The sequence below is a fragment of the Oncorhynchus kisutch genome, linkage group LG2 (assembly GCF_002021735.2).
Source record: "Oncorhynchus kisutch isolate 150728-3 linkage group LG2, Okis_V2, whole genome shotgun sequence".
In the NCBI taxonomy this organism is placed as follows: domain Eukaryota; kingdom Metazoa; phylum Chordata; class Actinopteri; order Salmoniformes; family Salmonidae; genus Oncorhynchus; species Oncorhynchus kisutch.
The window spans coordinates 51,733,278-51,745,427 of record NC_034175.2 but is presented as its reverse complement, the minus strand read 5'-3'; positions in this window follow the sequence as shown (position 1 = coordinate 51,745,427).

Below are 12,150 nucleotides of genomic sequence, written 5' to 3'. Positions count from 1 at the left end.
ATCGGGTGTAAACAATAGATCATTGCTTATGGGGTGGAGTGAGTTAAGTACCTCAACATAATACAAATAAATCCACCAGGAGAACTGCATTTGGTGTTGAAAGAGACAATGATAAGCCTAAGAACAATGTCCCACACAATGTTTTATCTGTTGTCTATCTATATATTTATAGATATAAATGGGCAGAATATATATATATATATATATATATATATATATATATATATATATATATATATATATGCAATGCATTTCGTCAGTAATAAGTCCCTTTGACCTTTTCACATTTTGTTACATTACAGCCTTATTCTAAAATGGATTCAATAAAAAACATTTCCACACGATACCCCATAATGACCAAGTGAAAACAGGTTTAAAAATAAATATGATTAAAAATAAAAAACAGAAATATCTTATTTACAGAAGTACTCAGACCCTGTGCCATGGAACTTGAAATTGAGCTCAGGTGCATCCTGTTTCCATTGATCATCCTTGAGATGTTTATATAACTTGATTGGAGTCCACCTGTGGTAAATTAAATTGATTGGACATGATTTGTATAAGGTCCCACAGTTGACAGTGCATGTCAGAGCAAAAAACAAGCCATGAGGTCGAAGGAATTGTCCGTAGAGCTCCGAGACAGGATTATGTTGAAGCACAGATCTGAGAAAGGGTACCAAAACATTTCTGCAGCATTGAAGGTCCCAAATAACACAATGGCCTCCATCTTAAATTAAATAAGTTTGGAACCACCAAGACTCTTCCAAGAGCTGTCCACCCAGCCAAACTGAGAAATTGCTTTGAAAAAGGCACATGTGACTCAATAAAAGGTACATGACAGACCGCTTGGAGTTTGCCAAAAGGCACCTAAAGGACTCTCAGACCATGAGAAACAAGATTCTCTGGTCTGATGAAACCAAGAGTGAAATCTTTGGCCTGAATGCCAAGCATCACGTCTGGAGGAAACCTGACACCATCCCTACGGTGAAGCATGGTGGTGTCAGCATCATGATGTGGGGATGTTTTTTAGCGGCAGGAACTGGGTGGCTAGTCAGGATCGAGGGAAAGAGGAATGAAGTACTGAGAGATCATTGATGAAAACCTGCTCCAGAATGCTCAGGACCTCAGACTGGGGTGAAGGTTCACCTTCCAACAGGACAACAACCCTAAGCACACAGCCAAGACAATGTAGGAGTCTCAAAGTTCTTGAGTGGCCCAGCCAGAGCCCAGACTTGAACCTGATTGAACAACTCTGGCGACAGCTGAAAATAGCTGTGCAGCGACGCTCCCAATCCAAACTGACAGAGCTTGAGAGTATCTGCAGAGAAGAATGGGAGAAACTCCCCAAATACAGGTGTGCCAAGTGTGTAGTGTCATACCCAAGAAGACACAAGGCTGTGATATTTGTTTTTTTAGTTTTTATAATATGCTAAAATTTCTAAAAACCTGTTTTTGCTTTGTCAATATGGGGTATTGTGTGTAGATTGATGAGGGAAACATATATTTTTTTAATGCATTTTAGAATAAGGTAGTAACGTAACAAAATGTGGTAGAAGTCAAGGGGTCTGAATACTTCCCGAATGCACAATGTATATTTACAGTAACAGTCAAAAGTTTTGGACATACCTACTCATTCAAGGTTTTTTATTTATTTCAACTTTTTTTTTACATTGTAGAATATTAGTGAAGACATCAAAACTATGAAATAACACATATGGGATTATGTAGTAACCAAAAAGTGTTAAACAAAACAAAATATATTTAATATTTTAGATTCTTCAAAGTAACCAACCTTTGCCTTGATGACAGCTTTGCACACTCTTGGCATTCTCTTAACCAGATTCCAATGGTCTTGAAGGAGTTCCCACATATGCTGAGCATTTGTTGGCTGCTTTTCCATCACCCTGCGATCCAACTCATCCCAAACCATCGCAATTGGGTTGTGGTCGGGTGATTGTGGAGGCCAGGTCATCTGATGCAGCACTCCATCACTCTCCTTGGTCAAATAGCCCTGACACAGTGTGTATAAATAAATCCCTGACAGTGTCACCAGCAAGGCACCCCCATACATCACACCTCCTCCTCCATGCTTCACGGTGGGAACCACACATGTAGAGATCATCCGTTCATCTACTCTGTGTCTCACAAAGACACGGCGATTAGAACCAAAAATCTCAAATTTGGACTCATCAGACCAAAAAAACAGATTTCCACTGGTCTAATTTCCATTGCTCGTGTTCCTTGGAACAAGCAAGTCTCTTCTTATTATTGGTGTCCTTTAGTAGTGGTTTCTTTGCAGCAATTCGACCATGAAGGCCTGATTCACACAGTCTCCTCTGAACAGTTGATGTTGAGATGTGCCTGTTTCTTGAATTCTGTGAAGCATTTAGTTGGGCTGCAATTTCTGAGGCAGGTAACTCTAATTAACTTATCCTCTGCAGCAGAGGTAACTCTGCTGGGTGTTCCATTCCTGTGGCGGTCCTCGTGAGAGCCAATTTCAATAGCACTTGATGGTTTTTGTGACAGAACTTGAAGAAACTTTCAAAGTTCTTGCCATTTTCTGGATTGACTGACCTTCATGTCTTAAAGTAATGATGGAGTGTTGTTTCTCTTTTCTTATTTGAGCTGTTCTTGCCATCATATGGACTTGGTCTTTTTCCAAATAGGGCTATCTTCTGTATACCACCCCTACCTTGTAACAACACAACTGATTGTCTCAAACACATTAAGAATGAAAGAAATGCCACAAATGAACTTTTAACAAGGTACACCTGTTAATTGAAATGCATTCCAGGTGACTTCTTCATGAAGCTGGTTGAGAGAATGCCAAGATTGTGCAAAGCTGTCATCAAGGCGAAGGGTGGCTACTTTTAAGAATCTCAAATATAAAATATATTTTGATTTGTTTATTATGATTCCACATGTGTTATTCCATAGTTTTGATGTCTTCACTATTATTCTACAATGTATAAAATAGTACAAATAAAGAAAAACCCCTGAATGAGTAGGTGTGTCCAAACCTTTGACTGGTACTGTGTATGGATGTGTCAAATGTATCATTTGAAAAGTTCTTTATTAAAAATGTAGTTATTTGTCACATTTGACTGCTACTACTTATTTCTCTGAGAGTGAGGGGTATATATACAGTGAGGGAAAAAAGTATTTGATCCCCTGCTGATTTTGTATGTTTGCCCACTGACAAAGAAATGATCAGTCTATAATTTTAATGGTAGGTTTATTTGAACAGTGAGAGACACGTCAAATTTTTGGGGGATTTGCATTTTAATGAGGGAAATAAGTATTTGACCCCTCTGCAAAACATGACTTAGTACTTGGTGGCAAAACCCTTGTTGGCAGTCACAGAGGTCAGACGTTTCTTGTAGTTGGCCACCAGGTTTGCACACATCTCAGGAGGGATTTTGTCCCACTCCTCTTTGCAGATCTTCATTAAGGTTTCGAGGCTGACGTTTAGCAACTCGAACCTTCAGTTCCCTCCACAGATTTTCTATGGGATTAAGGTCTGGAGACTGGCTAGGCCACTCCAGGACCTTAATGTGCTTCTTCTTGAGCCACTCCTTTGGTGCCTTGGCCGTGAGTTTTGGGTCATTGTCATGCTGGAATACCCATCCACCACCCATTTTCAATGCCCTGGCTGAGGGAAGGAGGTTCTCACCCAATATTTGACGGTACATGGCCCCGTCCATTGTCCCTTTGATGCGGTGAAGTTGTCCTGTCCCCTTAGCAGAAAAACACCCCCAAAGCATAATGTTTCCACCTCCATGTTTGACGGTGGGGATGGTGTTCTTGGGGTCAAAGGCAGCATTCCTCCTCCTCCAAACACGGCGAGTTGAGTTGATGTCAAAGAGCTCCATTTTGGTCTCATCTGACCACAACACTTTCACCCAGTTGTCCTCTGAATCATTCAGATGTTCATTGGCAAACTTCAGATGGGCATGTATATGTGCTTTCTTGAGCAGGGGGACCTTGCGGGCGCTGCAGGATTTCAGTCCTTCACGGCGTAGTGTGTTACCAATTGTTTTCTTGGTGACTTTGGTACCAGCTTCCTTGAGATCATTGACAAGATCCTCCCGTGTAGTTCTGGGCTGATTCCTCACTGTTCTCATGATCATTGCAACTACACGAGGTGAGATCTTGCATGGAGCACCGGGCCGAGGGAGATTGACAGTTCTTTTGTACTTCTTCCATTTGCGAATAATCGCACCAACTGTTGTCAACCTTCTCAACAAGCTGCTTGTCGATGGTCTTGTAGCCCATTCCAGCCTTGTGTAGGTTTACAATCTTGTCCCTGACATCCTTGGAGAGCTCTTTGGTCTTGGCCATGGTGGAGAGTTTGGAATCTGATTGATTGCTTCTGTGGACAGGTGTCTTTTATACAGGTAACAAACTGAGATTAGGAGCACTCCCTTTAAGAGTGTGCTCCTAATCTCAGCTCGTTACCTGTATAAAGGACACCTGGGAGCCAGAAATCTTTCTGATTGAGAGGGGGTCAGATACTTATTTCCCTCATTAAAATGCAAATCAATTTATAACTTTTTTTTACATGCGTTTTTCAGGATTTTTGTTGTTGTTATTCTGTCTCTCACTGTTCAAATAAACCTACCATTAAAATTATATACTGATCATTTCTTTGTCAGTGAACAAACATACAGAATCAGCAGGGGATCAAATGCTTTTTTCCCTCACTGTAGCGTTTTGCAATAAAACATGATCATTTGTCTTTCTGAAATGAAACTATCAAGTGATAGACGTCAAACAAATACGTGTCATTGAACAACCCCATGCCATGATTAGGTGGTGAAAAAACACACCAATCTCTTTTAGAAGTTCTTTAAACAGTAAAAGCTCATTCTAAAAATGGATATGGAGCATTTTGGAATGAAACTCTTCATATCTACACAAGACCACTAATCATGCAAATTTATACATCCATTAATGAAACATTAGATAGCACACACAAAACGGAGATCAAAAGAGGCTGTACACTCAGAGAGTGAATGAGAGTGGATGAAAGAATCTCATTCTATTTTTAGAAACAACAGTGTGTCACATTTTCACATTTGACCCAAGAGGGCAGGTCATCATAATAAAGTGATTGGACTGGGGCCCTCTTTCTCTATGTCTCTCTCTCTCTCTCTGTTTCCCTCTCTATGTTTTTCTCTTTCTCTACCTCTCACTCTCGCTACCTCTCACTCTCGCTCATCAAAATCTTCCTGTACACAGCCCAGTCCATTGAGACCAGAGGGGCGAGAACTGTGTCAAGGGGCACCTTTTACACCAGAGAGGTCTTGGACTATCACCCAAGCCTCCAGGCAGTAGCCTATGCAACACAATATGGCTTAATCTGACACCATAAGTTATTATCACCCTAGTCTCAGCCCAGAGGATGTGCACACTCCTCCATGAAGGACTGCATTGTGGCCTGACTCTGGGTAGAGACCATAGAGAAACAGGACCTTGCTATGATCCGTGACCTTTCATTTATACGCTGCTACTGTGACGAAGCACCGGAGAGGTCAATGGCTACAAGGGGGCAAGAGCTGTGTGGGCTGTTAAAGAAGAATGCATTTGTGAATGGGGTTTTGGGTTGAGGGCAGAGGATTGCTGATTGAAGACTTCTGTGAGTGAGAGTGAGAGGTAAGGGAGAGGCGAGAATGGATGACCCTGTTCGAGCCCTAGCTGGTCAGGGAGGCTCATAGTTCCTTTTATGTTTATAATATATTTCCCTTTCCTGTTGTAATTGGCCTTTGGGATGGATACACCCATCACCACTCCACCCCTGACCACTCCACCCACATAATTTTCCTCCGGAAATTGCTGTTGTAAGTACTTTATAACTTAAGAAAGTGTAAGAAACAATTTTGTAATCATTATGTATGGAAAACTCAACTTTAAAATGCTTAATTGAGCCAAACATTCTGTTTAATTATTTTATAATCGGAAAGTAGAGGGGGAATTCCATTGGCAAAAAAATAATCTGAGCAAAGAGTTATATAACAATCAAATTTAGTATTGTAAGTAGAGGCAGTAAGATTTTGGCTAACGTTCTACTGGTTTGGCTCACTTGTCTTTCTTAACCCAGGCCACTAACCCAAGAACCTACCTTAAACCTCCCCTTAACTATAAAAGCCCTCTAATTCCCTGTTTTTACATCTGGGGGAATCACACTAATAGGCTGAGCGGTGTCCACCCAAACCCTGACCCTGTGACCACCTAGTTCTGGGACTGAGAGACAGACCTAAACTAGGGATTCAACAGAGTGGAGCACAGTGGGCGGAGATGGAAACTCCTGCTAGGCTGTCCTGGGTGCCTATTTTCAACATTTCACCATTGCAATTATACCCCAAAATACAAACTGAAATGACAGTTTGAACAGCAGAACAGCTAGAATAATAGAGAAACAGGGTTTTAGGGTTAGAGGCACCTCAGGTATTTATGCTAGTGTTAAATATCCTCTACCCTTAATTTACTTCCTGAGACAATATTCACAAAGCATCTCAGAGTAGTAGTGCTGATCTAGGATCATATCTCCCCTGTCCATTCATTATAATCTGAAAGTCAAAAATGATCCTAGATCAGCACTCTGAGATGTTTAAAATACATGCCATGGTCTGATTTTGTAATGTGTCTTTTCTCAAGTCGTCATAAGAATGGGTCAGATGAGGATTTGCAGCAAGTAAATTACCCCTGATTACATTAAGTGGGTAAGGGACCTCAGCATGTCACAGGGATAATATACTCCCCCAGAATCCCCCTCTGTCACATGGTACAGGAAACAAGAAGAGGTCATGATGCAGCAGAAACCAGCTGCCCAAACAAACAGCCTGTTTCCCTCTATAATCTCTTACCAGGGGAATTCAACACTTACCCTACAGCCTGCTGGTTTTCTATTCTACCTGATAATTAATTGTACCCACCTGGTGTCCCAAGTCTAATACAGTCCCCAGCAAGAGGTGAACAATGAAAAAACGCAGTGGAACTGGCTTCGAGGTCCAGAGTTGAGTTTGATGGGTCTATGCCACAGGAGGTTGGTAGCACCTTAATTGGGGCGGATGGGCTCATGTTAATGGCTGGAGCGAATAGGTGGTATAGTATTAAATACATGGTTTCTATGTGTTTGATGGCATTCCATTTGCTCCATTCCAGGCATTATTATGAGCTGTCCTCCCATCAGCAGCCTCCACTGGTCTATGCAATGGCACAGTAGTCCACCAGGCAAATCATTCATGTGTCTCCTTTAACACCAAGACTTACTGTGGGAGAAGTGGTCTGATGAACCACAGTGACATTGTTGGGAATGAACCAATGTACATATCCTGAAAATAGCTCCATCCCATGAAGGGTGTGTAAATTTGGCATGGGTCCTCAGATCCTCAAGACGTTCTACAGCTGCACCATCGAGAGCATCCTCACTGCCTGGGATGGCATCTGCTTGGCCTCTGACCGCAAGGCACTACAGAGGGTAGTGCATATGACCCAGTACATCACCGGGGCAAAGCTTCCTGCCATCCAAGACCTCTATACCAGGCCATCAGAGGAAGGCCCTAAAAATTGTCAAGACTCCAGCCACCCAAGTCATAGACTGTTCTCTCTGCTACCGCATGGCAAGCGGTACTGAAGTGCCAAGTCTAGATCCAAAAGACTTAACAGCTTCTACCCCCAAGCCTTACTGTAAGACCCCTGAACAGCTAATCAAATGGCTGCTGAGACTATTTGCATTGCCCCCCCCCCCTTTTATGCTGCTGCTACTCTCTGTTTATTATCTATGCAGTCACTTTAACTCTACCTACATGTACATATTACCTCAATTACATCGACTAACCGGTGCCCCCTCACATTGACTCTGTACCGGTACCCCCTGTATATAGCCTCACTATTGTTATTTTACTGCTTCTCTTTAATTATTTGTTACAGTTATTTTTTATTTAACACTTATTTTTTATTTAAACTGCATTGTTGGTTTAGGGCTTGTAAGTAAGCATTTCACTGTAGAGTTGTATTCGGCACATGTGACAAATACATTTTGATTTAATATTTGGAGATATTCTTGTCTTTCCTTGTGATTCAATTTATTTTTATGTTTCTACCTCAAGACCTGGTGTGACCAGTTTGCTTTTGTGGTGGCTAACTATCACATCATTTTAAATTGTTCGCACACATATCGTATAATTTAGGTTGATGCGCTTACTTTTTACATATGACAGAGAAACCACTGGACACTGGTGGTTCAACGAGTCCACCAACCTTACATCTCCAAAACCATCAAAAGGTCATTAACTATCATAAGGATCGTGACAGAGTGTCATTGGCTCTCTCTCTCTCCATACATCGACCCCAAGTCAGGTTAGTGTCATGCACCAACATGAAAGGCATCTCTCCTGCAGTACACTGAACATCCCCCAGGAGAGGCCCTAGTGGTTCAGACGGAAAATCTTCTCCGTAATTAAAATTTTACTGAGTGTCAGAGAGCTAGCTGAGTTAGCTGAGGCTCGACGCCTGGGGGTTTGTTCAGAAGGCATTTTAGATCGTGATCGCCTGAGGTGTCTTGAAGATGTTTCTATTGATATTCACTTTAACAAGCTACATGTGCAGACAACTAAGACACCCCAGAAAAGAAAAGCAGATGATTTTGCTAGCTACTAGCACATAACAGTGCGAACATAACCCCTTACATGGCTGGTGATAAAATAGTAGAAACCATTTTACATGGCCTTGTGGTTTTGCTTTCAGTTTATATGAGAGTATTATTCTTGTGAAAGTTAGGAAGGTCATTCTTTCAAACCACTTGCATGCGCCCTAACAAATACACAGTTAATTATGAAGTTATAAAACAATGTGTTTGTGTGTGCGTGCTTCTCCGCATTCGTGTGCTCTTCAGTTCTCCACCAGCGTGGCTTTACAAGGAATGCTAAATAAAACGCTGTGCTGTGGCCAGCAGTTCACATTTACCTAAAATGGACTCCAGCTGTACAGCAGAGTAGAGCAGTGAGGTTTCCCAGCTGTGGTGCGATGCAGACATGGGTTCAAATACTATTTGAAATCTTTCAAATACTTTGAGTGTTTTCTTTAGCCTGTCTGGAGTGCCAGGTGGGTGGAGTTTGTACTTTTGCGACTATTGTATTTTATCGATTGTGACAGGCAAGATCAATCAAGCCCAGCTAATGTATTTGAAATTATGACAAATAGTATTTGAACCCACCCAGCTGTGGTGCGATGCTGACAGCGCTGACAGGCCTATCCGCCCAGAGCGCCCGCCTGCCTGCATGCCCTCCTGCCCTCACACAGGAACAGGAAACCCATCTCTGTACCAACAGCTCTAGCAGGAGCAATCAGCATACCCCAAGACAGCCATGCTATTTCACAACCAATCAGTTTTCAGGGAACTCTAGGAAGACACTTGTTTGGGATTCTCCAGTGTAGTGCCTATGTTGGGTAAAAGTGTTCACTAGTCCTTTTTCTTTTTCCCTTTGCTCATACATGTCAGAATGAAAATGTACACACAATTGATGAACAAAGAAAAGATGAACAGCAAACAGATAACTGCAAATAGAGACAGCTCGTTTAACTACTTTAAAATGTTTTATCTTTCCTTACACACAGACATGTTAACAAAGCTAAAGAGGTCTACCACCGTGGCACTCGAACCATAGATCCCACTGGGCACAGACGTTAATTACATGTCGATTCCACATTGGTTCAACGTCATTTCATTTAAATGACGTGGAAACAACATTGATTCAACCAGTGTATTCCCAGTCGGATGTCACTGTATAATCCACCTGTAATTATTCATGATATGGCCCTTTGCAAATCAGCATCGGTTGTTCAATATCCCTCCATCTGCCTAAGTGACTCTGTTGCACTTGGGAGTTTATTAAGACAACATAAAACAAGCTCTGATTAATACACAGTAATGACACTGATCATTATTTCATCTAGATGCCCAAGACACTGAAATAGCACTGAAAAAACAAATCAATAAATTCATAAAATTAGCATTAGAAAGGCAATTCTAGTTACACTTTAAGTGTTGATTCTTATGTCAACCTGTGCTACTTGCTACTAGCCCCCCAGAACATGTACAATACCCTCAGTCATTCTGCCCATAGGGATGGAGAGAGACACTTACTAGTGTAATTTAAGCATAGTGCTAAACCCCACACCAATATCTGGGCTTTTAGCACTAGCAACATGTCAAAACCTTCCATTTTAGGTGGGAAAGGATTCTCACACGTCACATCAACATGGGTGGGGGTGCAGGGCCAAAACAGTTGGACTGGACTGGCATTATCACTAGCTAGAGACTCTGGTGGCTATCACTGTGGTACTGTGCATTCCCCTGGACATCCTTGTTCGTGAATTTAGTCCTCACAGTTAAACCTGACTCTCATGTTAAACAACACATTTATCATAAACATATGAATATTATCATTTGCAAACAATTATTGACTATTTTATCCAGGAATCTTATAAGCAAACCACAAGCCTAAGTACAGTGCATTCGATAAGTATTCAGACCCCTTGACTTTTTCCACATTTTATTTGTTTGTTATACAGCCTTATTCTAATCAATCTAAACACAAAATCCCACAATGACAAAGCAAAAACATGTTTTTAGAAATTGAAATATCACATTTACATAAGTATTCAGAAGCACCTTTGGCAGCGATTACAGACTCACGTCTTGGATATGATGCTACAAGCTTGGCACACCTTTATTTGGGGAGTTTATCCCATTCTTCTCTGCAGATCCTCACAAGCTCTGTCAGGTTGGATGGGGAGCATAGCTGGATGGGGAGTGTATTTTCAGGTCTCTCCAGAGATGTTCAATTGGGTTCAAGTCCGGGCTCTGGCTGGGCCACTCAAGGACATTGAGACTTGTCCCAAAACCAATCCTGCGTTGTCCTTCCTGTGTGATTAGGGCTGTTGTCTTGTTGGAAGGTGAAACTTCGCCCCAGTCTGAGGTCCTGAGCACTCTGGAGCAGGTTTTCATCAAGGATCTCTCTGTACCCTACTCCGTTCATCTTCCCCTCGATCCTGACTACTCCCAGTCCCTGCTGCTGAAAAACATCTCCACAGAATTATGCTGCCACCACCATACTTCAGCGTAGGGATGGTGCCAGGTTTCCGCCAGATGTGACGCTTGGCATTCAGGCCAAAGAGTTCAATCTTGGTTTCATCAGACCAGAGAATCTTGTTTCTCATGGTCTGAGTCCTTTAGATGCCTTTTGGCAAACTCCAAGCGGGCTGTCATGTACCTAATACTGAGGAGTGGCCTCCGTCCGGCCACTCTACCATAAAGGCCTCATTGGTGGAGTGCTGCAGAGATGGTTGTCCTTCTGGAAGGTTCTCCCATCAGGAACTCTGGAGCTTTGTCAGAGTGACCATTGGGTTCTTGGTCACCTCCCTGACCAAGGCCCTTCTCCCCCGATTGCTAGTTTTGCCCAGATCTGTGCCTTGACACAATCCTGTCTTGGAGCTCTCTGACAATTCCTTCGATCTCATGGCTTGGTTTTTGCTCTGACATGCACTGTCAACTGTGGGACCTTATATAGATAGGTGTGTGCCTTTCCAAATCATGTCCAATCAATTGAATTTACCACAGGTTGACTCAAATTAAGTTGTAAAAACATCTCAAAGATGATCACTGGAAACAGGATGCACCTGAGCTCAATTTCGAGTCTCATAGCAAAGGGTTTGAATACTTACGTAAATAAGGTATTTCTGTTTTTTATTTGTAATAAATTTGCAAACATTTCTAATATGAAACTAATATGTAATCAATTCTAGATTAAGGCTGTAACGTAACAAAATGTGTAAAAAGGCTAGGGGTTTGAATACTTTCTGAGTGCACTGTATGTTGTCAAACAAATAAAGTGAAATATTTTTGACAAACCAATCATTCTTGAAAAAATCCACCATGATTGCTATGGGTTTTAGCCACTAATCATAGGCCAGTTTAATGGTCATGAAGACGCCCATTATATTCTGTGGCAATTATGGGGCCAGTTGTTGCAGAGGGAACGTGATCCCCAGGTCCAGGAATATTGGCCTCTCCCACCACTCTCTTCGGCCCTATCAACCATTGACTAAAGACATCTGTGGAAGACATCTTTATTACTGGATAACCAG